The sequence below is a fragment of the Carassius auratus genome, chromosome 47 (assembly GCF_003368295.1).
Source record: "Carassius auratus strain Wakin chromosome 47, ASM336829v1, whole genome shotgun sequence".
Lineage (NCBI taxonomy): Eukaryota > Metazoa > Chordata > Actinopteri > Cypriniformes > Cyprinidae > Carassius > Carassius auratus.
This window is the reverse complement of record NC_039289.1, coordinates 9,795,115-9,820,289: the sequence shown is the minus strand read 5'-3', so window position 1 is coordinate 9,820,289 and position 25,175 is coordinate 9,795,115. Positions and strand designations below refer to the sequence as shown.

The following is a 25,175-nucleotide window of genomic DNA, read 5'->3' as shown; positions in this document are numbered from 1 at the left end:
GGTGAGGACACTGACCACCAAGATGATCAGAGCTATTGGGATGAATCATAACAGTCTGACCAAAGACAGAGCAACACAGGGAACTATAAAGGGAGGAAATTAGAGGTAACAAGGGCCAGGTGGCAAACAATATAGGTTAACAAGCAGAGAACAAGGGGGGGGGGGGGGACAAATAATACAGACACGTGCAAGTGGTGAGCTGTCAAACAATCCACACCCACAAACACACACACACAACCCTCAAACCAAAGAGCAGGTTATTAGACCAGAGGACCGACACTAGGATGTTTATCCAGGAAACATGTTCTGCTTATATTCACTTTTAAGTAAATATTATTCAGTGAAAGTACCAACATATATCATGTTCTGCCATGTTTTTCAGTAAAAGTGTCTAAACATCCCCAAATCAAATGAGAAGAAAAATTATTTAAGATATTAAGTCTTGTTTCAGAAAATAGAAGTCATTAGCATATCAAAATGTTCTTAAGCATTAATAACAAAATATAGTGATATTTATACTGAAAACTGAAACAAAAGGTTATTTATGGTAATAACTGCACTAATATAGTAAGTCTCTTTGGGCCTTTGTTTCTGCTGTGTGGTTCCCTCTACTGGATAAAAACCTGAAACGACTCTCTTAGATTAAAAGTGACACTTGAGACAAATTTAAAAATATCAAACCAACAAGTGGTACTGTAGATTGACCTTCCCAGTAACAGTATCATTCAGTCTAACCCAAATAAAATGTATGAAGAAAATGCCAAGACTAAAAGACAAGCCAGAAAAGACTGTGGCCCCTTTCTGTTTCTCTAATATTCAAACGCTCTCCTAATGAGTTATGAAAGAGTTAAATAAGGGAGACTTGCCAATGGAGATTATGATGTGAAACAAAAATCTGATGATTAAAAAGCAATGGACATAAAGCTGTGCCGACTTTATAATGTGTTGTTTCCTTTACCACAGAAACTGAACCTGGCACACTTCTCTCTCTATCTGTCTCTCTTCTTCATTAACAAAAAATAGCCTTAAAAGAAACTTCCCTTACTCAAAAAGTACAAGTCAATTTACATGTCATAATTTTATATGCAATAATTAAGGCAGTTTGGTTACTAAACTGCATTTATGTCTCCCTTTTTTAGTTATTTTGAGCCATCGTTTCAAGGGCATATGAGTTTTCTCCTATTGAGTTTCTGGTTTGATCTTTTCCTGTAGGCCTACAACACAAATGTATTTAAAACTTTTTTCTTAAAATAAAGGCCAGCAGTCTTTCATATTCTTCTTGGTATTTCAGCCAGACCTGTTCTTATTTGGATATTTTTAAAAACAACACCAACAGCAGATCACACAATGCCCTTACAATATATGAATATTTTCAAAACAAGAATGTTCTTTCGTATAAGTGGCAATGCCTTGTAATACCTGTAATAGTTTACATTAGCTGTAGTCATGTGGATTCTGCTCCTCCCATCACAACTATGCTCTGTGTTTCCTCCACATCTACACAGTCTCTCAAACTTCTGGAGTACACACATCTTTAACACAGAGAAGATGAGAAAGAAAAGTCTTTTTGAGGCTAATCTTTGAGATTGTGGCAAAATACAAATAAAATTCCTTGAACAAAACAAAAATTATTTCCTAACTGCAGAATCAAGAAGGATGTATTCCAGCTTCACCAATCAAGAACAGTTCTTCATCAAAGGTGTGTAAAGCATTCAAACCTCTAGTTGTATTCCATTTGTTCAGTAATATAGGAGTTGTCAAAAAATATATAAAAAAAAAAATGAAAATTATTTAATACAATAACTAGGCATAAAAACTAACCAGGACGACTGGTGTGTGGATTATGTGAGTAGTGATATTGATAAGTAATTCTGCTTTGTTTAGAACAACATTTTACCATTAAACAAACAAATGTTATTTTTAATATAAATATATATATAATAATAATCGGGATGCAAAAGATATCATATAAAAAGGTCAACGCTATCTCACGACCAATTCGTACGTATTTTATGAGGTGGCTTATTCGTACGAATTTGTACGACCTCACTTGTACGATTTTATACGACCCCAGTGAAGGTTAGGTTTAGGGGTGGGGTTACGTGTAGGTCATTCGTACAAATTCATACAAATTGTGCAAATTGTAAAATATGTACGATTTGGCAACAATTGTATGAATTTGTACGAGTGTGGTCGTACGAATTCGTACGAGTAAGCAACCTTGTGGAAAATTTACTAATTGCCGTGAAATCGGGTTGAAAAAGGTACAAAATAAACCATAAAACAGAACACACATAAATATCGACCATATCTGGTCATTCAAGTTTATTTCTAGCCAGTCAAAATTATCTGATATTTCTGTCTTTTAGAGAAAATGTCACATTAAATCCCATCATAACTTGTATATTGTTAAACTGTCACTTTGAAAAACTAAATTGTACAATAGCACACAGGTATGCTTTAGTGAATTTTGAGGCAAATATCAGATCATCAAAAACACATGCTAATATTAAGGTAGCATGGAAGCTAACTGCTATATGGTCACAGATTAATGACACGGTGTCCCAGAAGGTCAGAAGATGAAGATAATGAAAGCTGATTAAAAATGAACAACAATTGAAGAATGACCTAGAACAACTTAAATATAGGGCAAATGATAGAATTAAAGACAAACAGCTGTGACAATTAAATGAATAACAATGACAAACAGGTTACTATAAATTAATCTATAGGTATATTTAAAGCTCTATATAAAATGGTGCAGTATACACTCAAACTAAGTGCAGGGTTTGGAAAAGCATCCTTACAGATGCTTAAATATACAGTTTAAAAGTTAATTTGAATAACAATTGAGGTTGTATTGAAGTCGGGCTGTGAATTGTAAAGTGCATCTTAATGCCTCAAACTAAAGTCTTGAAGTCAATATAATCTCTTCTACAATACAGTGTTGCAATTTGGTGTGCTCTACTTTCCGCAAGCCATAGTTACTTGTTACTCTTTTGAGCAATACTTTTTTTCTTTTTATTATTTGCTACATACAGTAGTTGTGAAATAAGTGGGACAGACATGCATGTGTGATCTGTCCCTGTTTGAAGAACATTACTTATCCCATTAGTCATCTAAAACTCAACACATTTCCAAGAATGGACTAAAGATTTGTCTTCTAAATTCCACAGATTGTTTGCTAAAAATGTAGTCTTTTCACAGAAAGAAATATGGAAGGTTCACTTCCTGTACACTTACTTGAGGCATTAAGTAACAAAGGTAATATGTCTTAATAACAATTTCAACATTTAAGCCTTGAGCAAGATGTTATAATAGATACCAACATTTTTTTTTTTTTAAAGGTACACACATCTCTAATGGGGTAGATGCATATGTTGTGCATATTAGATTTCCAGTCTAACAAGTGTGTGTATATACACTTCTAGTTTTGTCTGATGCCAGTATAGAGAGAAAGCCAAGAATGTTCACACATATTATCACTTCAAATACTATGTTTGTGTGAGGTGAATGAATGAATCAGAAATTTCCTACTTCCCATTTCTGAAGCCATTAGTACCAGCTCATCAGGTTCACATGCTTTGTTGTCTGAAATACTCCCTGACAGCAACATTGTTTAGTTCCAGATCTGGACCACATACTGAATGATGGCACTTGGACGCTCTTCTGCTTTCAGGGATCAGTCTTCATCTGACCTTGACTTGAATATTTTAGTTTTCTCTGGCTGCTGAATCTGTTCCTAAAACACATTTGCAGTAGCAAAAAACTATAAATAAATAATTAAATAAATAAAATAATTCCAAGACATAATGTGATCAGGTGATGATGGCTAAATATTATTTCTAATATAAGCATGATGAAGTGGTCTAATTCACTGATCTCAATTGAATCCTAAATACTGATCATAAGTGTGTTTCTCCATTAATTTAGGTTCACCAACCCCGTAATACTGCAGCATGAAAGCCAGTAGTGTTGCAACAATCAGGAATGAAGGATTAAAAAAAAAAAGATCTTTACCAAAATGTTTTGAGCGGTTTTATTATTTCGACACATACAGACATCAAGCAGCAGCATATGATTCTCGACAATTGTGATTTTTTTTTTCTTTCTTTTTTTTGTGATACTGATATCTTAGTGTTCTATGACGTCACGAGTCATTTGCAAACAAGCAGCTCCACATTGCTCAAACCCTATATCTCTGCTAGATGTCGTTTTTGCCATCTAGTGGAATGTAAAGGGATCTTCAAGATAACAGTATTCCTGTGCTGTTACAGTAAATGTCCTGAGGGTTAAAGAAACACAATGATGCACAATAATGACATTTTATCAGCCCCATGACGACTCGCATCTCATCTGATCTCTTCATTCTGAAGCTGGATGGACAGTGAGATGTTAATCAGAAAAACATCCAGACACAACAATAGCTTGTTTTCATATTTCAGTGAGTTCATGTTTTTAGTTTTTTCAGGTCAAAGTTCTCATGTCATGATAAGAGCAGCTGTTACATTCAGATCTGTTAATAAAAACAGAGTGTAAATCAACACAAAGTGTGTCAGAATGCTTCGGATTGACTGATATTCTAAATAAAAATAGAAATGTTTCAGTATAAAACTTTTTTTGTATGAGCTGTACAATAAAAAAATAAAAAATAAAAAACGTTAAGAACAATCATTCTACCAGTAACATTATAAAAACATTTGTTCAAAGTCACCTGGTCTTTAAAAAGTTTCAGTTTCACAAAATGTTAGCATTGTCCATGAAGTGTTTATACCTGAAACATTTAGTTGTTGAAATGTTACTTGATTCAGAAGTAAAATTCTCATTATGTTTGAAGGATTGTGAACTAGATTGTTTCCTAATGATCAAATAACCAAGAAAAAGTGCTTTTAAAACATTTAAAAACTGGATATTTGAATTCAGAAAGTTCATCTGCTTTAAAACTAGCAACCAAACCTTCATGCTGATATTGTATCCTATAAACAAACAAGGCATGAAGGGCAGATTCAAGACAAGGCTGTGCGTGTGAGACTTTTGCTTTCTCTCTCTCTTTTAGTTCCTTTGTAGATCAGAATGAGGATGTCTTGGTGATCTGATGACCACAAAACAGACTGTAATTGTCCACTCGCCTTCTCATCTCTGACAGATGCCCTCAGTCTCTAAGTTCCTCCTCCCAAGAGAACGTCAGTCAATATTATCTTTGAGTCTCACAGCAGCTGAACAATCTGTCAGGATCAAAACAAGAGAGAGCAACTTTAGGGATTGAACTCAGCTATAAGAAAAAGAATACAGGTAATTTCTTGTTGTAGAAAAACTGCTAGTAATTAATTATTGAAATCTATTTGAAAGGCAAATTTGGGAAAAAGCCAGGTTGTGTTTCCTTGTTGTATTCAAATCTCTCTCTCTCTCATTTTTCTCTCTAGGTCAGAATGAGAACAGCAGGAACATATTCGATTAATGTTTGACTCGAGGAACAGGATCCAAAATACAGGAGAGGTTTATGGCAAGAAGCTTCAATCGCATACTTATGTAAGTCTGAGTACATTTACTAATTTATTAAATTTACTGATGTTCATTTCATCATTTCATTATTGGATCAAACAACTTATACATGCATGCTGAAAAGACCATCTTATTTTTATTATTAGATATCAAAATTAATTATTTAGTGAAACTGTTATTGATTAATTAAAGTCTAGTCATGACAGACAGATGGTTTTCAGATACAGTAATACAGTCAGAATCATGTTTAATATTAATAAAGGTGAAAATTCAGTAGAAGGACAGAGGTCTCGAATATATTGAAATAAATCTTAGAAAGATGAATGAATATCTTGTGGTTAAGCCTAGGAGTTTAGGATACTCTGTTGAAAAATACGTTTTTCACTCCAATTTCAGAAATATTTATATGCAATAGTCAAATAAAACGTATATAAATAATAAACATATAAAACAAACTGTGTTCCAAAGATGAACGGAGGTCTTACAGGTTTGGAACGAGTCATTAATGACTCTTTATTTAGTCTGAACTAACCCTTTTACTCTTTCCCTGCCAGCATTTTTGACAAAAAGTTGGCAGCCACCGCCAGCGATTTTGGCCTCCAGTATATTTTGCTGTATGAATATTTGAATATGCAATACATGCATTTTTATTAACACTTGAATGTAGGTATAGGTTTCATAAAAAAAAAAAAAAAAAAAAAAAAAAAGCATAATTTTAGCAAAAAGTGGAGCTGTCGATCTGACGTAGAACCCTGATGCACTGTACCTTGTTTACCTTGTACCTTGACACTCGCAGTACATAAAACAGTCTTAGAAGATTTCGACAGAGAGGATGACTTGCATGTTTTTGCCCAGCCTTACTTATCTGAACCAGAATACAAATATGATGAGCTAAGAGAGATGGACGTTTTTTCATCTGTCATTGGTTCTCTTGTAGAAAAGACGTTTTTTTTTTTTTGTGCTGTTAAACAATTGCCATGTGAACATAAGATCTTGAAACACTGTATAAGGAAAATATTTTTGCTGTTGCTAAATAATTTTTTTTTCATTATTTTCCTGTCTCTACGACAAGTGTTCTTTCTCACGTTAAGTTTGCCAGTATTAAATACATTTTGTGTTGTTTATGTAATATTACATATTTGTATTTCCTGATACAAATGTGTATAAATAATTGTACTCAGGGTTCAAATCTGCTATAAAACTCTGAATAATAATTTTGGATGAGCTCAGACTTGGTCAGACACTAACCCATGGCCAGGCCAGGCCTTTATGGAACCCCAAGCAGAATTGTATTTGTGCTTGTCCTCAGTGCTGCCAATACAATTGACTATTGTCAATTCTTGATTATTCAGATACTATAAATCAAACACAACCATTATCAATTTTGTTTGTTGCAGCGGTGTTGCTTACTTCGTACCACTGTCTACCTGACATGTTTTTACCCTTTTTTACCCTCAAACCCACAAGAGTGCTTAGGTGCTGATTTGCAATTTTACATTCAAAGTCTTACAGTACTAACTGACATACGTGTTAAGTACTGAATACATACTTAAGTACACACTGAAAAGTAGCTAAATAAGCAGACAATGCGTTTACTGTCAACATGTTAACCACTTATAGGAAATGCAACTGTCTTTTCTGCTTTCCGAATGTTTGTTAGACCTTGAGAATGAAGGTAAACATAACTTTGTTCATAATTAAATTTCACAAAGGAGCTACAGTACGTTTTAATTTAGGGTCCCAGGTAATGGATTGTATTTTCCCCTACATTCTGTGTTTTGCATTTGATTTCTTATGCATTCTGTGTTTTATGATTCATTATAAATGTATCATAAAAAATGGTATCTAGTGAAATGATTTCATAAAACTTTAACAAAATAATGAATCATTTAAATTTAATCAAATGAAAAGCAATTGCAAAACATTGCAGATGCTGCACAGCGTAACTTTATAAATTAATAATTATAAACAAACTTGATTGTATGATATTCCTTAAAAATAATAATATTATTAATATTACTTTGAGAATAGCATTGTAGTAACTTATACAGTAGCAATATATTCAGTCATAATTTTTAAATTAAACTTTAACAAAGTTAAACCTTTATCAAAGCATTATCTGCATTACTCATAATGCCAAACTTACCATAACAATTTATACCGAAATTGTAACTTAATGTACAAAAAGACAAGTCTCAAAAATACTTCAAATGTCTTACTTTATTTCATTCACAAATCGTAAATGTCAATTCCAAAATCCTATAGGAAGTTCAAGAGGGGGTGGCTCAAAAATGCAAGCCTGTAACTCTAACCCAAGCCCTAACCTAACTCCAAGCTTGAAATCTGATTGGTTCAGGACCAACAAGGATGTTGACTGAAGAAATATCCTGCCTGGCAAAAACATATATAGGCTACCTGTACTGTAAATATTCCGCAGGGAAAGTCACAGAATGCTCTTTGCCACCTTTTATGTCAAATATACAGCTTTTTTAGTTAGTTATTTTTTTTTATTACCCTCAGTGGAATGCCCTAAAAGAATAAGATATTAAGACATGCTATAGAGAATATACCACTTGAATTAGTAATTAGTAAAGTCAGCAAATAAAATTGTTCTTGTTTTAAACAGAAACTTATGCTCTAAACCACTAAAATATTTTGTCATTTGCTGTCAATGCAGTTACAAATCTTTCTACTGCTCTACTATTATAGTATTAAAGATGAAGCTTTCTAGAATGCATGGGTCACTCAGTTGGAGTATACTTTATAATAGTGATGCTATCTACTGGATAAAAAAAAAAAAAAAACATCTGAAACTAATCTTTGAAGTACTGTATACAGTGACTCTTCACTGTAAGTGGTACTGTAGATTCACTCAAGTGCACTTGTCCTAGTTTCCCAGTAACAGCATCATTCAGTCTTACTTCAATGTAAAAAGCACACTAAAAATGCCAAGATCTAAAAACAAGACCTACAAGACCAGGGTTAATGCAGCTGCTGATGAAGATAACAGTGGAGGCTAAGCCTTGGAAAGATGACTAATTTTAATCTAGTCTGTTAGGAAGAGGATGATGTGGTTACTAAACTATTATAGTGACGTCATTTCTAACTATGTATGACGAATGACCTGCAGAGGGCAGCAGAGAAGCTCCAAAACATACCGGATCAGACAGAAGCCTTGTCCAAACACCTACACTTGCAGTCTTGGCCACTTGTGCACAACAGGAAGTAAAAGTGTTTAAGACTGTCCCATGTCTTAAAAATGCCAAAAGCGCAGTGACCTTAACACACAGTAAATACACTAACTCGAGGGCTTAGTGTATCCCATCATGCATCATGTTGTGGAAATAAATCCTGAGACTTTTTGCCGAGATCTCGTGAGAGGTAACAGAAACCTTTCCAATGTTTTTGAAATATTAATAATAATTAGATGTTATATATCATTTAGTAGAAAAATAGTGTTTTTTATGTTTATTGGTGCAACGATGGTGATATTTATTTTGTAACTGATTTTTATCACTTAATTAGAAGCACCACAAATTAAAATGACGTCATATTATTGGGAATACTGAACAGACATTTAGAAGTTGATTTTAAAATGCAAAGTATTAAAAATAAAAAAAAAAGCTATGTAAATGCTTGCATTTTTACAACACTACACTAAACAAGAGTGTCCCATCAGGTAATGAAAAGTTCGACTCACACTTTTAAAATGCCTTGAGGCAAAGAATAAAATTGCTGATTTGCACGTTATGCTCTTTGCATTTATATTCTGTGCTTATCTTACAATTACATTTGTGCATTTAGCAGACACTTTTAACCAAAGCGACTTACAGTGCATCCAGGCTTAATTTTATTTTTTATTTTTTTTACCAGTATGTCTTCTTCTTCTTCTTGCCTATTATCTTTATTCAATTGGTTATATGATGTGATTTCAAGTTTTCCTTTTTCTTTGGAGTGTTACAAGATCTTGGAGATCTGTAATGTTGCAAAGACTAAAGTCTCAAACCCAAAGAAATATTCTGTATAAATATTCTGTCCACACCACCCTAAAATGCCTCGATTAACCCCCCCCCCCCCCCATTTCTACACCACTGTGTAGATGATGTGTATAGCACTTTGCATAGCACTTTGTTTGGCCTTCCAAAAGAGGATGATATCTGCTTTGTCATGCCTAGAGCTGATCCTCGCTACATTATGAGGAAATAATGTGGCTTTTTTTTTTTTTTTACCTTAAACCACATGAGCTATCTATTTTTTTGTTTATTTATTCATGAGAAAAGGCTTTACATAAAAATACTGTCTTCCCACTTAATCACTCAAAAAATATGTTGGATTTACTTAATGCTTATATGTCAACAGGTTCCACAACTGGGTTATGTTGCATTTAATTACCATTAAAGGTGCATCTCAAAAAATATTTTTTTTGTTGTTGTTGTTATTATATGTTATGACTTAAAGCTTAGGAAAATGTACAAAAAATAATCTCAATTTTTTTTATTTATATATATTCTCTAAAATAAATCAAAAAAAAAAAAAAAAAAAAAAGATCTCCAAAGCAGGTTTAATCATGCACTATATACTTGGTTGGGGCTCCTTTTGGACGAATTACTGCTTCAATATAGCTCCACTGTATTGTTTGTCAGATGTTAATTATCTTCCTCTTCACAATACCCCATAGATTATCTGTGAGGTTCAGGTCAGGTAAGTTGGCGTGCCAATCAAACACAGTAACATCACGGTCCTCAAACAACTTGGAAGTGCCACTGTGGGCAGGTGCTAAAGTTTGGCTGCAAAATGAAATCAGCATCTCTATAAAGCTTGTCAGCAGATAGAAGCAGAAGAAGTGCTCCAAAATCTCCTGGTAGATGGCTGCATTGACTTTGGACATGATAAAACACAATAAACCAACAACAGCAGACATCACGGCACCCCAAAACATCTCTGACTTTGGAAACTTAACAATGAATTTTGGATTCTTTTCCTCTCCGGTCTTCCCCCAGACTCCAGACCTTGATTCCAAATTAAATAATAAATTTACTTTCTTCTGAAAAGAGGACTGTGGAAAAGAGGACCACTGAGCAACAGGCCAGTTCTTTTTCTCCTTACCCCAGGTGAAATGCTTCTGACATGTTTTTCTGGTTCAGGGGTGGCTTGGTTCTAGGAATGAGACAGCTGTAGCTCTTTTCCTGAAGACGTCTGAGTGTGGTGACTCTTAATTCCCTGACTCCAGCTTCAGTCCACTCCTTTTGATGCTCTTCCAAGTTCTTGAATCAGCTTTTCCTGACAATCTTCCCAAGGCTGTGGTCATCCCTGTTGCTTGTGCACCTTTTACTACCACAGTCCTTCCAGTCAACTTTCTATGTACATATTTCGATACAGCACTCTGTGTACAGCCAGCCCTTTCAGCAATGACCTTCTGTGGCTTACCCTCCTTGTGGAGGGTGTTTATGATTGTCTTGTGGACAACTGTCAAGTCAATAGGCCTACATCAGTTATACAACACTATTGTGGCTGCTATGTGTCACATGACCATCCCACCAGCACCACCACCACAACAACATGACCCCTTGGTGCCCCAATGCACTACACCCCTGCCCCGGAGGAAAACGATTTCTACAAAAGTGGGCCCAAAGTAACGCTTTGCTTAGCACCCCAAAAACTGGAAACACGCCCCTACTACTGGAAATATGCTTATGAATCGTTTTATTAAAAAGCCTTTTATTTGTATTAAAACATGGGAAAACATTAATTTTATCAGCATGCAGATCATATTTTATCTAAAAAAAAAAGAAACACAGACAAACAAAGAAAAAAAGGCATAAAACAACATTTTATTACAAAATTTACTCTTCTTATCAAGCAGTGTGCAAAGCATGATAGAAAGGGGATTAATTTACTGTATGCACTCTCAACTCAAATGGATTAGAATTATGTTGGATTAACTAAATTTACTTAAGTAAACAAAATCACCATCAAATGTATTGTTTACCTTTAAATATTGAATTAATCCAAAATGCAACTGTTTCAAGTCAGTTTAACACAATAAAATTGTTTGAATGAGAAACCTAATACAATGGTATTAAATGAAATTTTTTTTTTTTTTTAAATAAACTGAACAGTATCGTTAAATCTTTTTCTTTTTCTTTCTTTTTGTTTTGAGTATATTAAGGTGAGTATATGAGGAGTCTGCTGTCTGGTGCTGCTGTCTTCAGACTACTGTGACATATTGATAAATGGACAAATTTGTTCCCCAGACTATGAAACAGTCACACATTATTATGAATTACATGTATTATTGTTGAACCGGGACTTCCTATAGCAACCATTTGCATTGCTTTTTTTTTCATGATTGTTTAATCAACAAGAATGCAAAAACTACTGTTAGTTCTGATCGTCAGATTTGATTGGTCCACAGCACTGGGAAATGTCACTCTTCGTATCATCCTGCTTGTCTGTGATTTCAGCAATAGGCCTTCAATAGTTAAACACATACTAGGTTCACTTGCTTTTCCACAGAGGGCTTAGTTTCAGCACTTCTAGTATGACATTTATGTAAAATCATTTATTTAATTTCAATCATTTATTTCATTTCAAGTTTAACCATAGATTAATGTGAAATTACACTTCCAGTTACAGTTGGACAATCACAGCAATAAAAACTTCAGCTTAAGTGCTGTTGTCGAATGTGGTTTACATGTGTTAACACTTTGCAAGTGCTAATTTGGCACTGTGGGGGTCTAGTAAACAAACAAAGCAGATGTACTTTCCATTTGAGGTTTAGACAACCGTGAGAACCTTTTAAACATAAAGGTATTGGAAAAAACAGTGCACTCGTTTCACAGTTAAACCTCCACTGTAGACAAAGGTGAGAGTCATTGGTTGTCAAGTGCCAAAGCCAGTGGAACATGTTTCTGGTTTTGGTTTAGCACTTTAGATGAGTTTAGTTGAGGATAACACTGAGTAGTTTGCATATGTGTTTTTTTTATTATTATTATTATTATTTTTTTTTTTTGCTTAACATATTTCATAGTATGCAATACCGTTTACAAAACTACTTCACAATATGCAACAGCATTATTTTTGTGAAGCCTGATTGGTTGAGATTTCAGTGCTCTATATATATATATATATATATATATATATATATATATATATATATATATATATATGAGATATATCAGGCCAAAGAACCACTTTAGACTTTACTGTGCCACCCTTCTCTGTTTTAGTTTAATTATTACTGCTTTATGATTCATCTGGAAATTCGGCGAAATGTATATCTGTGTTCATAAAGTTATATACTTTTTGTTCATCAATATGGACATTATTTAGCACAACACTGAAATATCATTGAACTACTTGTGTTTGTTACTGAAATCAGTTTAAATTAGAAAGTATAATTCATTACTGAGGGACTGTGGTTTCTTGTAAGTTTCTCGTAGTTCTTGTAAAATATTAAGAATTACATTCTTTCTTACACACAAAAACACGCATATAGAAATATATTTATTAATAATGAAGACACTTCACAATAAAGGTAGAATTTAACAAAATGCTGAACCTTGTTCTCAGAATAAGGGTGTTTCTCATAAATGTCAAGTCGGGCCAAGTTGTCTTAAAACATGTGTTTTAAATATTGTTATTTTATAATTATATACTTCACACACACACACACACACACACACACACACACACACACACACACACACATATATATATATATATATATATATATATATATATATATATATATATAGATTACGAAACTAATTGTAAAATGAATGTAGATATAATAATATAGAGTATCAAAGAAAGTCATATCAATATAAAAGCTAATTATAAGTGCATTTAAAATATAAGGATAACATTGTTCAATCTGGAAAATATTTCTGTCATTCATTTGCAAACACATTTTTTTTTTATGATTCCCATTTGAATACCAAAATATACTCACAAACGCCTTCTCAAAATAAAACACATTTTTAAAAAGCCCAGCAGACAGACTCTTCACACTTAACGTTTTGTTTAAAAGAAAAAAAAAGAAAAGAAAACCTGTGCTGAGTTTGAGAAAAGTAGGTTAAGAAGCCACTACATTTCACACTAAATAACTGAGCATGTTTACTTATTTAAATACAGCTTTAATTAGGTATAAATAAATAATAATAAAACAAAAATTACAAAATAGACAGTCCCTTTTTTCTTATAAAAATTAACCTCTTCTTAGTCCAACAGCATTGAAAAACTCAACCAATCAGGCTTCACAAAAATAATGAATATTCCATCCACTCTCATACATATATTTGCATCTACAACCACTCAGAGAATTTTCACCAGATATGGCTTAAGACAGTTAATATAAAAGTTCCTAAACACTTTTCAAACTGATTGATGTCACTGACCTCTTGCGAGACCCTCTAAAATACAAAGACAGGTACATATTTTTATGTATTAAAAAAAATCATACAATAATTATACAGTGAAATAATAACTACTTAATAGAAAGTAATGTTTTCCAGGTAATATGTTTTATACATGACAAGAGTCCTATCAGATACGCACACATAAAACAATGGCTGTGAATTCAATAAAATATTTCGGATTAATCTCACTACTTCCAACCAGCCTCTAGAAAGCAGTACAGCATTTTTTTCTGAACTTTGATTATACTCATTTGAACATAAAGAAAAACTGAATAAAATAAGTATAATCTGTCATACTCATGTGTTCATGACCTCGGAAGGTTTAGAGCAGCATAGGTGCTGTTGATTTGGCTGGACCGAAAATTCCTACGCGGTTTGGAGAAGTACACCGTGGCATACTGAAAGAGAAATATTAGCATTTTCAGCTACAGTTGAACAATAAACCCAAATTAAGTGTTATAAAATGTTAATGTTGGAATAACAGAATCCTCAAGTGATTATCAAGACAGAAATACATTTTAGTTATGATGATGGTTTCACATATTCTTACATGTAACTGGTCCTGATGTGGTTCTATAACTTGCATCATCTGTTGATCAGTGTCGAGTTGTTCTGATTGTTCTTCAGACCTTCTGTTTCCGACAACAAAAACCTTTACCAGTCCTAAAAAAGTGTTTCAGATTCAGTATTTATATTCATATCACATAAATGGCGCAATAATACTGAAACAGTCAAAAGTCCGAATAAAGAATATTTATATATATTACAATATTTCAATTATCATCAGCTGATATAAATATTTTTTACCAATGGCTTAAAACATCTCACCAAACACCGCAAGAACAAGAAGCCCATTCATCAGTCCAAATATGATGATAATAATTTTCCATTGTGTCTGATTCTGCTCTGTACCCGGAATCACTGTATGATTGTGACACTCAGTTAACACAGTTTGTTGAGTTGATTCTGTAATAAAAGTGTCCACAGTCTGTTACTGTAAAAACATTTACTGTTAGTGCAATAGCTACAGATTTGAATCACTGAAAATATTGGTAATTTACACTGCAAACACTGAAGGTTAATATTTATATAAGTAAATAATTAAGGTTTTATGACATCATTTTTTTTTTTATAGTGATTAATACAGTATGTTTCTGGCACATTGTAAATTTGGTAATAATTATTTTAAGTGTAGTACATAGCTTTTTACTTTTCAAACAATATAGGAAGACATATACATGTCCATATTCCAGGCTGAAAATGTCAGGATTCACTGGAGTCAGTTTGTAAAATAGTGGTTCAGTGAGCATGAGGAATCATTTTTCTTGTATGAATTGGCCACCACAGAGTCCTGAGCCTAACCCTATTGAAAGTCTTGAGGTTGTGCTGGAGTCGACTTTACAGGGGGTTCGACACTTTATCATTTCAATACAAGATCCCTACAAAAAATGCATGCAATTCTTGATGGAAATAAATGCTGTGATGTTGTAATATGTTGTATATGCTAAAGACTCTCCAACAAAATGAGTGTGACACTTTTATTTTGGACAGGCAGTGTAAAGTCAACTCCAGCACATTCCAAAGACTTCCACTGAGGTTAATGTGATGGACTTTGTGATGGTCAATCTTTCACAGTTTGAGCCTGATAAATCTTGACATTGTCATCCTGGAATATGTACACGGGTACATCTTCAGACGTGATTGTTTTAGAAATAAAAAATCTATGCACTGCATGAGTTAGGGTTAAAATAATTCTTGCCAAACAATACAAAATAGCAGAAACATAAGAAACACTGCAATAAAGATCCAATCATAAAATTGTAAGTATTTCCTTATATAAATCAGACACTAACTTGTTTGTTGTTGGCAAGAAGTGTATGATGAAATTTATAAATACAAAAGTATTTACAAATTTAAGTAGTTAATATGTGTGTAAGCAGTGTTGGTCAATATGTCTTGATCACTGAATGAATAAATGAACTCACCGGTGAAGTATATTCTGGTGCTGTTGCTGAGTTTTGGAGGAGTGCGTGTGTTCATACAGTAATAAACTCCTAATTCATCAGCAGTCACATTATTAATAACCAGACGATGTTTAAACTGCACTGAATATTTGTTTCTGAATGTATTATTATAGTAAAAAGGTGGTATTGGTTTTATTTGTTCTATGTTGTATAATGTTCGTAGAATCAATGTCGGAGGATCTGGTGTTTTCAGTAAAATCCAATAAACCTCATTTTCATCAAGATCACAGTTTATGATCACATTTGATCCCAGATCAGTCAGTAGATCTGAAACTGCAGCTTGACAACAGATTAATACATCTGTAAGATAAATAAACAACACATAAAACCTGATGAATAATATAAAACTATATATAACTTTATTATAGCCAATGCATGTAAATACATTGATAGATCATGTAATAAACTCACAGAGCTGAAGCTGAATGATCTTCATGCTGTTCTTGTGGTGAAAACACTTAACACTATACAACTTGGTTCCTTCCACACAACATTTAAGATTAATTTACTGAAGCAAAGACAGGAAGACAAGTTAAAAAAAAAAAAAAAAAAAAAAACCTTCCCACATCAAGCAAAGGAAGTCAAAGACAGATTTGCTCTGACCACAAAACCCAATTTCTCATCACCATCATCAATTCATTAAGTTTAACACGTTTGATATTCAATCATGTTTTTCTTAGTCGCTTAAATTTGTAAAACTTTTGTTCAACCTTCTATTCAGGACACTCATGTAGTGTGTTTTGTGTGTTTGAAAGCCGGTAACTAGATCCTAATGCTCCTGTCAGGTTTTGTTGGAATCAAGATGCTCATTCTCCATTTTATTTATTTTTTATTTTTTTGTCTTTTGTTATGAGCACATGGTCTTTCAACCTGTTTCATGTGCTTATGTTTTGTTTTGATGCTAGTCGGTCTTATTCATTGGCTGTGTGCTAATCTAATCTTGCTCACTGTGAGCACATGGTCTAGGTGTTTGTTCCCTAACACGTGATCTACTCTAATCTTTTGTGGTTTTTTATGAGCACTATGGCAATTCTGTTTCTTCAGTCTGGAACCCTCCCAAATATTTTTAAATTGGACTGCAGTACTCAATTCAGTCACTTGCTGTCGTATATAATCAGCATATGAGCAAAGCATTTTTCAATTTACCATGTATGTCTGTTGTTCAACATGTGCAGGCTTGTTCGGTTATGATTGTGTGTATGGGGTGATTCTGTCATTTGATAGCTCCACGAAGGATTGTAATATGTATTTTGAAAGACTAATATTTATCACACAAACTGTTACTGATTGCCGAACATTTCAGATTCTGTAAATTAAATCAGTGTGAGAAATCATTTCCACTTATGTGGCCAAATTAATGGAGTAAATGGAGAATTGCCCATATGGGGATGTACTAAATCGTGCACTGCACGATCGTCTAGTATGTGGAATGAGGGAAGTCAAAAGAGACTGTTGACTGAGCCAGACCTGATGTTTAAACAAGCAGTGGAAACTGGCATATTTAAAGAGTTTGTCGCAGTAGCAAAGGACAAAAGGCTGAGAAGGACAAGTGATATTGCAATCACAAGAGAAATGTGCATAAGATTGATGTTTCAAGTAATGACAGTAATGATGCACTGGCCAGTTTAGAATTTTTCAGTCTGGATGAAAAGACAAACAGGCCAGCTGGCTCATGCCAAAATTGGTAAAAATGGAGTTGGACAGTTAGGTCTGAGAGTGATTACAAAATCTTTTTAAGCAATGAGAAGCTCAACCTATCTTCTGTTGTTCTCAAAAAGCATATGCTGGTGAAAATGTAAGACCACAGGATATGCTGCCATTGACAGTAGAATATTATGGCAAGATGGAAATTCTCAACTTGTACGCAACATGCAATGGATCAAGTCCTTCTTGATGACATATTTGTCATGGGCACTACAGGTGACTGGTAACTGCCTTGAAACAACTAGAGGAAAACAGGCTCACATCCAGGCAGGAACAATGTATTTCCTTTCTTTTTTTTAAGCTGGGTGTCACATATTGTGGGCAAATTATAGATGCCCAAGGGGTGCACAAGAAACAAACACAGGGAGTGGTGAATGCTCCAAAGCCATAAAATGTCTCCCAGATCAGATCCTTCTTAGGATTTGTGAACTATTACAAAATGTTTTACTAAAATAGTAACTTTCCTTCATCCCCTCAATGAGTTACTTCAGTCTGGCAGACAGTGGAATGGAATAAGGAATCTGATGACATCTGACATGGTTCTGATACATCACAATCCATCTCTCCCAGTGAAGCCTCGCTCTATGGAATATGGGCAGCGATGTCACATGCAATGGAAGATGGTAGCAAGAGGCCCATTGCTTTTGCATCATAGTTTTTTGTCTACAGCTGGGAAGAATTATGCCCAAATTGACACAGAGGAATGGAGTTTAGTGTGGGGTGTCAAAAAATGTAACCACTACCTCATCAGTATGGAATGTACCCTTGTTATGGATCACCAGCTGCTTACTTTTCAGCCAGCAGAAAGGAATTCCTGCCAAAGCAGCTGCTTGTATACAATGCTGGGCATTATTTTTGGCAAGCATCTATGAGTTGTAATGATGAATGCTGTTCAGTAATTATGTGTGGTGCCTGGTGATGGATCAAGGCATACGGATGACATTGCAATTACCTGACTGCAAAATGACACTTCCTGGTAGTTGATGCCTGTTCCAAAGGCCTGAGGATTTCACCATAAGCACTACCACCACTTCATGCACCATTGAGGTTCTGAGAGACTTGTTTGCCAGAACTGGAGCTTCTCATCAGTTAGTGTCAATGTAAAACAATTTACTGCCACTGATTTCCAGACATTATTTCACAGAAATGGCATCAGACATGTCACATCTGCACCCAGCTTCTAATGGGCAAGCAGTGAGATTGGTACAAAGCTTTAACAAGGTTTCCAGGCCATGGCACACGATAAATTGATACTACAGCAAAAGCAACTACAAACAAAATCCAATGAAAAATGTTGTTCATGGGACATCCACTTCATTGTAAGTTGGATCTGATAACCAAACATCAAACAAACTGTGTAGGACAGGCAAATGAAAAAAGCCTGAGTAACTGATCCACACAGATCTTTGCAGTTAGAGAGACTGTGCTTACAAGAAGCTGCAGGGGAGACTGCAAGGTTCAATTTCAAGTTCTTTATTGTCATTGTTATAAATAACAGTGAGATAACATCAGACCAGCCTACAATGTAAAAGAGCAACAATATTCCAATTTGACACAACAACATTTTAACAGACAGCAGAGATATTGAAATTATTGTCCAAATGAAAATAATATTGCAGATTGTGAGATGTACTATTAATATTGCAGCAATGAATAGTCCAGTTCCCAGCTATTGCAGTCGTGCAGATAAAGAAGTGGGGTGTGTGTGATGGTTTGGGTGTTCATTGGAGGAATATTCATTAAGCAATCTCTGGGCACTGGGATAGGCTGCGGGCCAGTGTGGTGGTTCGGGATCTTATGGCCCGGTATCCTTTCCCTAAGGGCAGCAGGTGGAGCAGCTTTAACAGGAAATTAAAGCTGGGAACTTACTGTACAGTATCTCCTCACTTCAAATGAAAAGTAGGGTCATACTTTATTTTATGGTCCAATTCTCACTATTAACTTAACCATTGACTATGATTTTTGCCTCAATTAACTTCTAAGCACTAATAAACAGCCAATATGTTAATAATAGTAATGCTAATAAGCAACTAGTTATTAGTGAGAATTGGACCCTATACTAAAGTGTTACCAATAGTAGAATGTGTTTAGTCTGTCCCTTTTTCCTAAAATCCAAAATCACTTCCTTGTTTCTTTTTTTTTTTTTTTGGTATTAAGGACTAGGTTGTGCTCCTTACGCCATGGTCCCAGATGGCCAACCTCCTTTCTGTATTCACTCTCATCATTATTGGTGATAAATCATAGCACTTTAGTGTTGTCAACAAATGCAATGATGAGGTTAGATGGCAAAGAGGCTAGGCAGTCATGTGTGAAGAGCATGTAGAGTAATGGGATAAACACACATCCTTGGGTGGCTAGCGCTAGCTTTGCATTAGTGTCTGGTGGAATGTGAACAGAGCAGAACAGCAGTTAACCTTCCTGTGTAAATGCACAGTCCCCTGCCGGCTTTCTTACTCTGAAGTCCTGTTTTCTCTGTAGGAAGTACTGTACGTTCTAGCTCAGAAGCTGAAGATGTATTGTCCAACCACGTTTCAGTGAAAACCATGCTGCAGCAGTTGTATATGGCCCACTGTCGCCAGATGTAGATGTATTTCATCCATGTTACTGTGGATCGACCGGGCAATAGAGACGGTAGGAAGGAAGCGGGGGCCTCGACAAGTTAGCCTTTAGCCTGACCCACACACCCACTTTCTTTCCTCTTTTCTGTCTCCACTTGTAGCATCTCCTCCTCCATCTCTCAGTTCTAAACATTCGTCATGGCTGTATTGAAGTGTCTCTACTCAATAACTGTGCAAAATAATACACAGTACCACCAACACAGTGCAAAAGATATACCAGTTGTAGGTATACAGTATTGTTCAAAATAATAGCAGTACAATGTGACTAACCAGAATAATCAAGGTTTTTCATATTTTTTTTTATTGCTACGTGGCAAACAAGTTACCAGTAGGTTCAGTAGATTGTCAGAAAACAAATGAGACCCAGCATTCATGATATGCACGCTCTTAAGGCTGTGCAATTGGGCAATTAGTTGAATTAGTTGAAAGGGGTGTGTTCAAAAAAATAGCAGTGTGGTATTCAATCACTGAGGTCATCAATTTTGTGAAGAAACAGGTGTGAATCAGGTGGCCCCTATTTAAGGATGAAGCCAACACTTGTTGAACATGCATTTGAAAGCTGAGGAAAATGGGTCGTTCAAGACATTGTTCAGAAGAACAGCGTACTTTGATTAAAAAGTTGATTAGAGAGGGGAAAACCTCTATAAAGAGGTGCAAAAAATGATAGGCTGTTCAGCTAAAATGATCTCCAATGCCTTAAAATGGAGAGCAAAACCAGAGAGACGTGGAAGAAAACGGAAGACAACCATCAAAATGGATAGAAGAATAACCAGAATGGCAAAGGCTCAGCCAATGATCACCTCCAGGATGATCAAAGACAGTCTGGAGTTACCTGTAAGTACTGTGACAGTTAGAAGACGTCTGTGTGAAGCTAATCTATTTTCAAGAATCCCCCGCAAAGTCCCTCTGTTAAAAAAAAGGCATGTGCAGAAGAGGTTACAATTTGCCAAAGAACACATCAACTGGCCTAAAGAGAAATGGAGGAACATTTTGTGGACTGATGAGAGTAAAATTGTTCTTTTTGGGTCCAAGGGCCACAGGCAGTTTGTGAGACGACCCCCAAACTCTGAATTCAAGCCACAGTACACAGTGAAGACAGTGAAGCATGGAGGTGCAAGCATCATGATATGGGCATGTTTCTCCTACTATGGTGTTGGGCCTATTTATCGCATACCAGGGATCATGGATCAGTTTGCATATGTTAAAATACTTGAAGAGGTCATGTTGCCCTATGCTGAAGAGGACATGCCCTTGAAATGGTTGTTTCAACAAGACAATGACCCAAAACACACTAGTAAACGGGCAAAGTCTTGGTTCCAAACCAACAAAATTAATGTTATGGAGTGGCCAGCCCAATCTCCAGACCTTAATCCAATTGAGAACTTGTGGGGTGATATCAAAAATGCTGTTTCTGAAGCAAAACCAAGAAATGTGAATGAATTGTGGAATGTTGTTAAAGAATCATGGAGTGGAATAACAGCTGAGAGTTGCCACAAGTTGGTTGACTCCATGCCACACAGATGTCAAGCAGTTTTAAAAAACTGTGGTCATACAACTAAATATTAGTTTAGTGATTCACAGGATTGCCAAATCCCAGAAAAAAAAAATGTTTGTACAAAATAGTTTTGAGTTTGTACAGTCAAAGATAGACACTGCTATTTTTTTGAACACACCCCTTTCAACTAATTGCCCAATTGCACAGCCTTAAGAGCGTGCATATCATGAATGCTGGGTCTCATTTGTTTTCTGAGAATCTACTGAACCTACTGGTAACTTGTTTGCCACGTAGCAATAAAAAATATACTAAAAACCTTGATTATTCTGGTTAGTCACATTGTACTGCTATTATTTTGAACAATACTGTATATGTAGGTATACTTTTTTTGTTGTTCCGTTTTTAATTACTACTTCTTGTTTTAAGGTTGGAGTAGTTATAGTGTATCAAAGGTGACATCTTTGTTCTGTTTTGTACTGTATGTCTGTTGTTTATGCATTCACATATACACCTTGTCTTGTGTTGCTATCAAGCATAATATCATGGACATGACACTGTCAATTAAACACTGAAACTTTTTTTTTCGTTGTGATTTAAAATAGTCTTGTCTTTTTATTTTCTGTATTGCATTGACACTGTACTGTAATTTGCTGTCAGATAAGTGGTAAAAGAGCAAAGTTTAAATCTGTCCAATCTCTTGCAATGAATATCCCACAAACAAATGATAGATAGACAAAAGAGAAGAGTTGAGTTTCTTACTATTCAAGATTCGGTTGGTTAACATGGTTCAGCCCCATTACCTACCACAAGAGGCAAGGCGGAAACTCCCCAAAAGTAACCTAGTAGACTAAATTAAACAGTGATATATACAAAGAAAACACAAGTGCTACATATATATATAATGTCATTTTGACTAAATATTGAAACACATCAAACACAACACTATAGAGCTGACCAATCATATACCATTTGAAAAAAAAAAAATATATATATATATATATATTACAATAAAGCAGAAACATTTTAATCACAGGACTGGTCAGCTCATGTACACATAATAAAAATAAACAATTAATGTTCTGTAATTGACCTGTTTTCAAGTGAGCATGAAGATTGCATGTGACAAACTTTTGATCACATGTTGGGACACTTACTCATGGTAATACAAGTAAAGTTTTTACAGTTTTTAATTGTTGATTGACTAGTAACTATATGTAAGTCCCGATGTAGTGACTGTGGTGCTTCAAATTAAGTGATAAAGTGCAGTGGCAAACCTTTACATTTTACTACCAAGTTATATACAATATCTATTTAATTTAAATTACACTATAAAATTTTCAGGATGCAAAATTGGAGCACATACGTCCCTGAATGTGATGAATGATTAGATATACTTAAATAGCTTACTGCTTCAAAGCATTTTTAGAGATAGTTTGGATTTAGTTTTCATTATGTGTACTCTGACATGTTTCTGGGACATGTGGTCTTGTGCACATACTTCCTGCCAGGTTCAACTTCACACACTCTCAAATGGTCGGCTGAAAGAGTTGAATTTTCAAGAATTCAATACTGTTCACTTACTGTCTAATATATCCTATCCCTTGTCAGATGCCATTGTAACGATAGAAATAAATGCAATTCACTTCATCTTTCTGTGGTTTCAGTGCTGTGGCTGATCAGTGTAACTTCCCCTCCCTTCACCAATTACATATTTACTGGAGTGAGGGCAGGACAACCTGTCACTCATGTGACATCACAGCAATAGCAAGCCACAGTGATTAACTCACGATGGACAACAAAATCCCACCCTAAATTTTTTCCTGTTCAAGAATTAATTTCACCATATGTCACAATAAGGAAGAAAAGAATACTGCAAGCCATTTAATGCCAAATTTAAAGTGATTTCACATTACCGGCGTCATCGACTGACTGATTGAGCCACTTTAACATGGTGGGTTGATCCTGTAAAATTGCATATAGAGTTCCTTCTATGTGAACGCAAACACGTTCTGGAATAGTGACCTTAGAACAAAAGCCAGGACCAATGTTGTAATTGGTGTGTCATAGTGATGCATGTTATTGTGCGACTCTTTTACAGGGCCTTTTGAAGGCAGATCAACGTTCAGGCAAAAAAATAAAAATAAAAATGCCCATCCATCCATCATCTTCCGCTTATCCGGGGCCGGGTCGCGGGGGCAACAGTCTAAGCAGAGACGCCCAGACTTCCCTCTCCCTAGCCACTTCTTCCAGCTCTTCCGGGGGGACCCCGAGGCGTTCCCAGGCCAGACGGGAGACATAGTCCCTCCAGCGTGTCCTAGGTCTTCCCCGGGGCCTCCTCCGGGTGAGACGTGCCTGGAACACCTCCCTGGGAAGGCGTCCAGGAGGCATCCGAAATAGATGCCCCAGGCCACCTCAGCTGGCTTCTCTCGATGTGGAGGAGCAACGGCTCTACTCTGAGCTCCTCCCGAGTGACCGAGCTTCTCACCCTATCTCTAAGGGAGCGCCCAGCCACCCGACAGAGAAAGCTCATTTCGGCCGCCTGTATCCAGGATCTTGTCCTTTCGGTCATGACCCACAGCTCATGACCATAGGTGAGAGTAGGAACGTAGATTGACCGGTAAATCGAGAGCTTTGCCTTACAGCTCAGCTCCTTCTTCACCACGACAGACCGGTACAGCGACCGCATTACTGCAGAAGCTGCACCGATCCGTCTGTCAATCTCACGTTCCATCCTTCCCTCACTTGTGAACAAGACTCCAAGATACCTGAACTCCTCCACTTGAGGCAGGAACTCTCCACCAACCTGAAGTGGGCAATCAACCCTTTTCCGACTGGGAACCATGGCCTCGGACTTGGAGGTGCTGATTCTCATCCCAGCCGATTCACACTCGGCTGCAAACCGTCCCAATGCACACTGAAGGTCCTGGTCTGAGGAGGCCAACACGACAACATCATCCGCAAAAAGCAGCGACGAAATCGTATGGTCCCCAAACCGGACACTCTCCGGCCCTTTGCTGCGCCTAAAAAATATAAAAATCCATAAAAAATATGAACAGAACCGGTGACAAAGGGCAGCCCTGCCGGAGTCCAACATGCACCGGGAACAGGTCTGACTTACTGCCGGCAATGCGAACCAAGCTCTTGCTCCGGTCGTACAGGGACTGAACAGCCCTAAGTAGGGAGCCGCCGACCCCATACTCCCGGAGCACCCTCCACAGGATGTCGCGAGGAACACGGTCGAATGCCTTCTCCAAGTCCACAAAACACATGTGGACTGGTTGGGCAAACTCCCATGAACCCTCCAGCACCCTGGAAAGGGTATAGAGCTGGTCCAGTGTTCCACGACCGGGACGAAAACCACACTGTTCCTCCTGAATCCGAGGTTCCACTATCGGCCGAATTCTCCTCTCCA

At 36.0% G+C, this 25,175-nt stretch overlaps 1 long non-coding RNA gene across 1 annotated transcript in view; it reads left to right on the top strand.

Moving 5' to 3' along the window:
- Positions 1-1,496: 1,496 nt before the first annotated feature.
- Positions 1,497-25,175, top strand: part of LOC113065042 (uncharacterized) — a 48,901-nt gene continuing 25,222 nt past the window's right edge. Inside the window, exons 1-3 of the long non-coding RNA XR_003278923.1 lie at positions 1,497-1,699; positions 5,057-5,292; positions 5,424-5,529. This is a non-coding gene — a long non-coding RNA (uncharacterized LOC113065042). The remainder of the gene's footprint in view (positions 1,700-5,056; positions 5,293-5,423; positions 5,530-25,175) is intronic.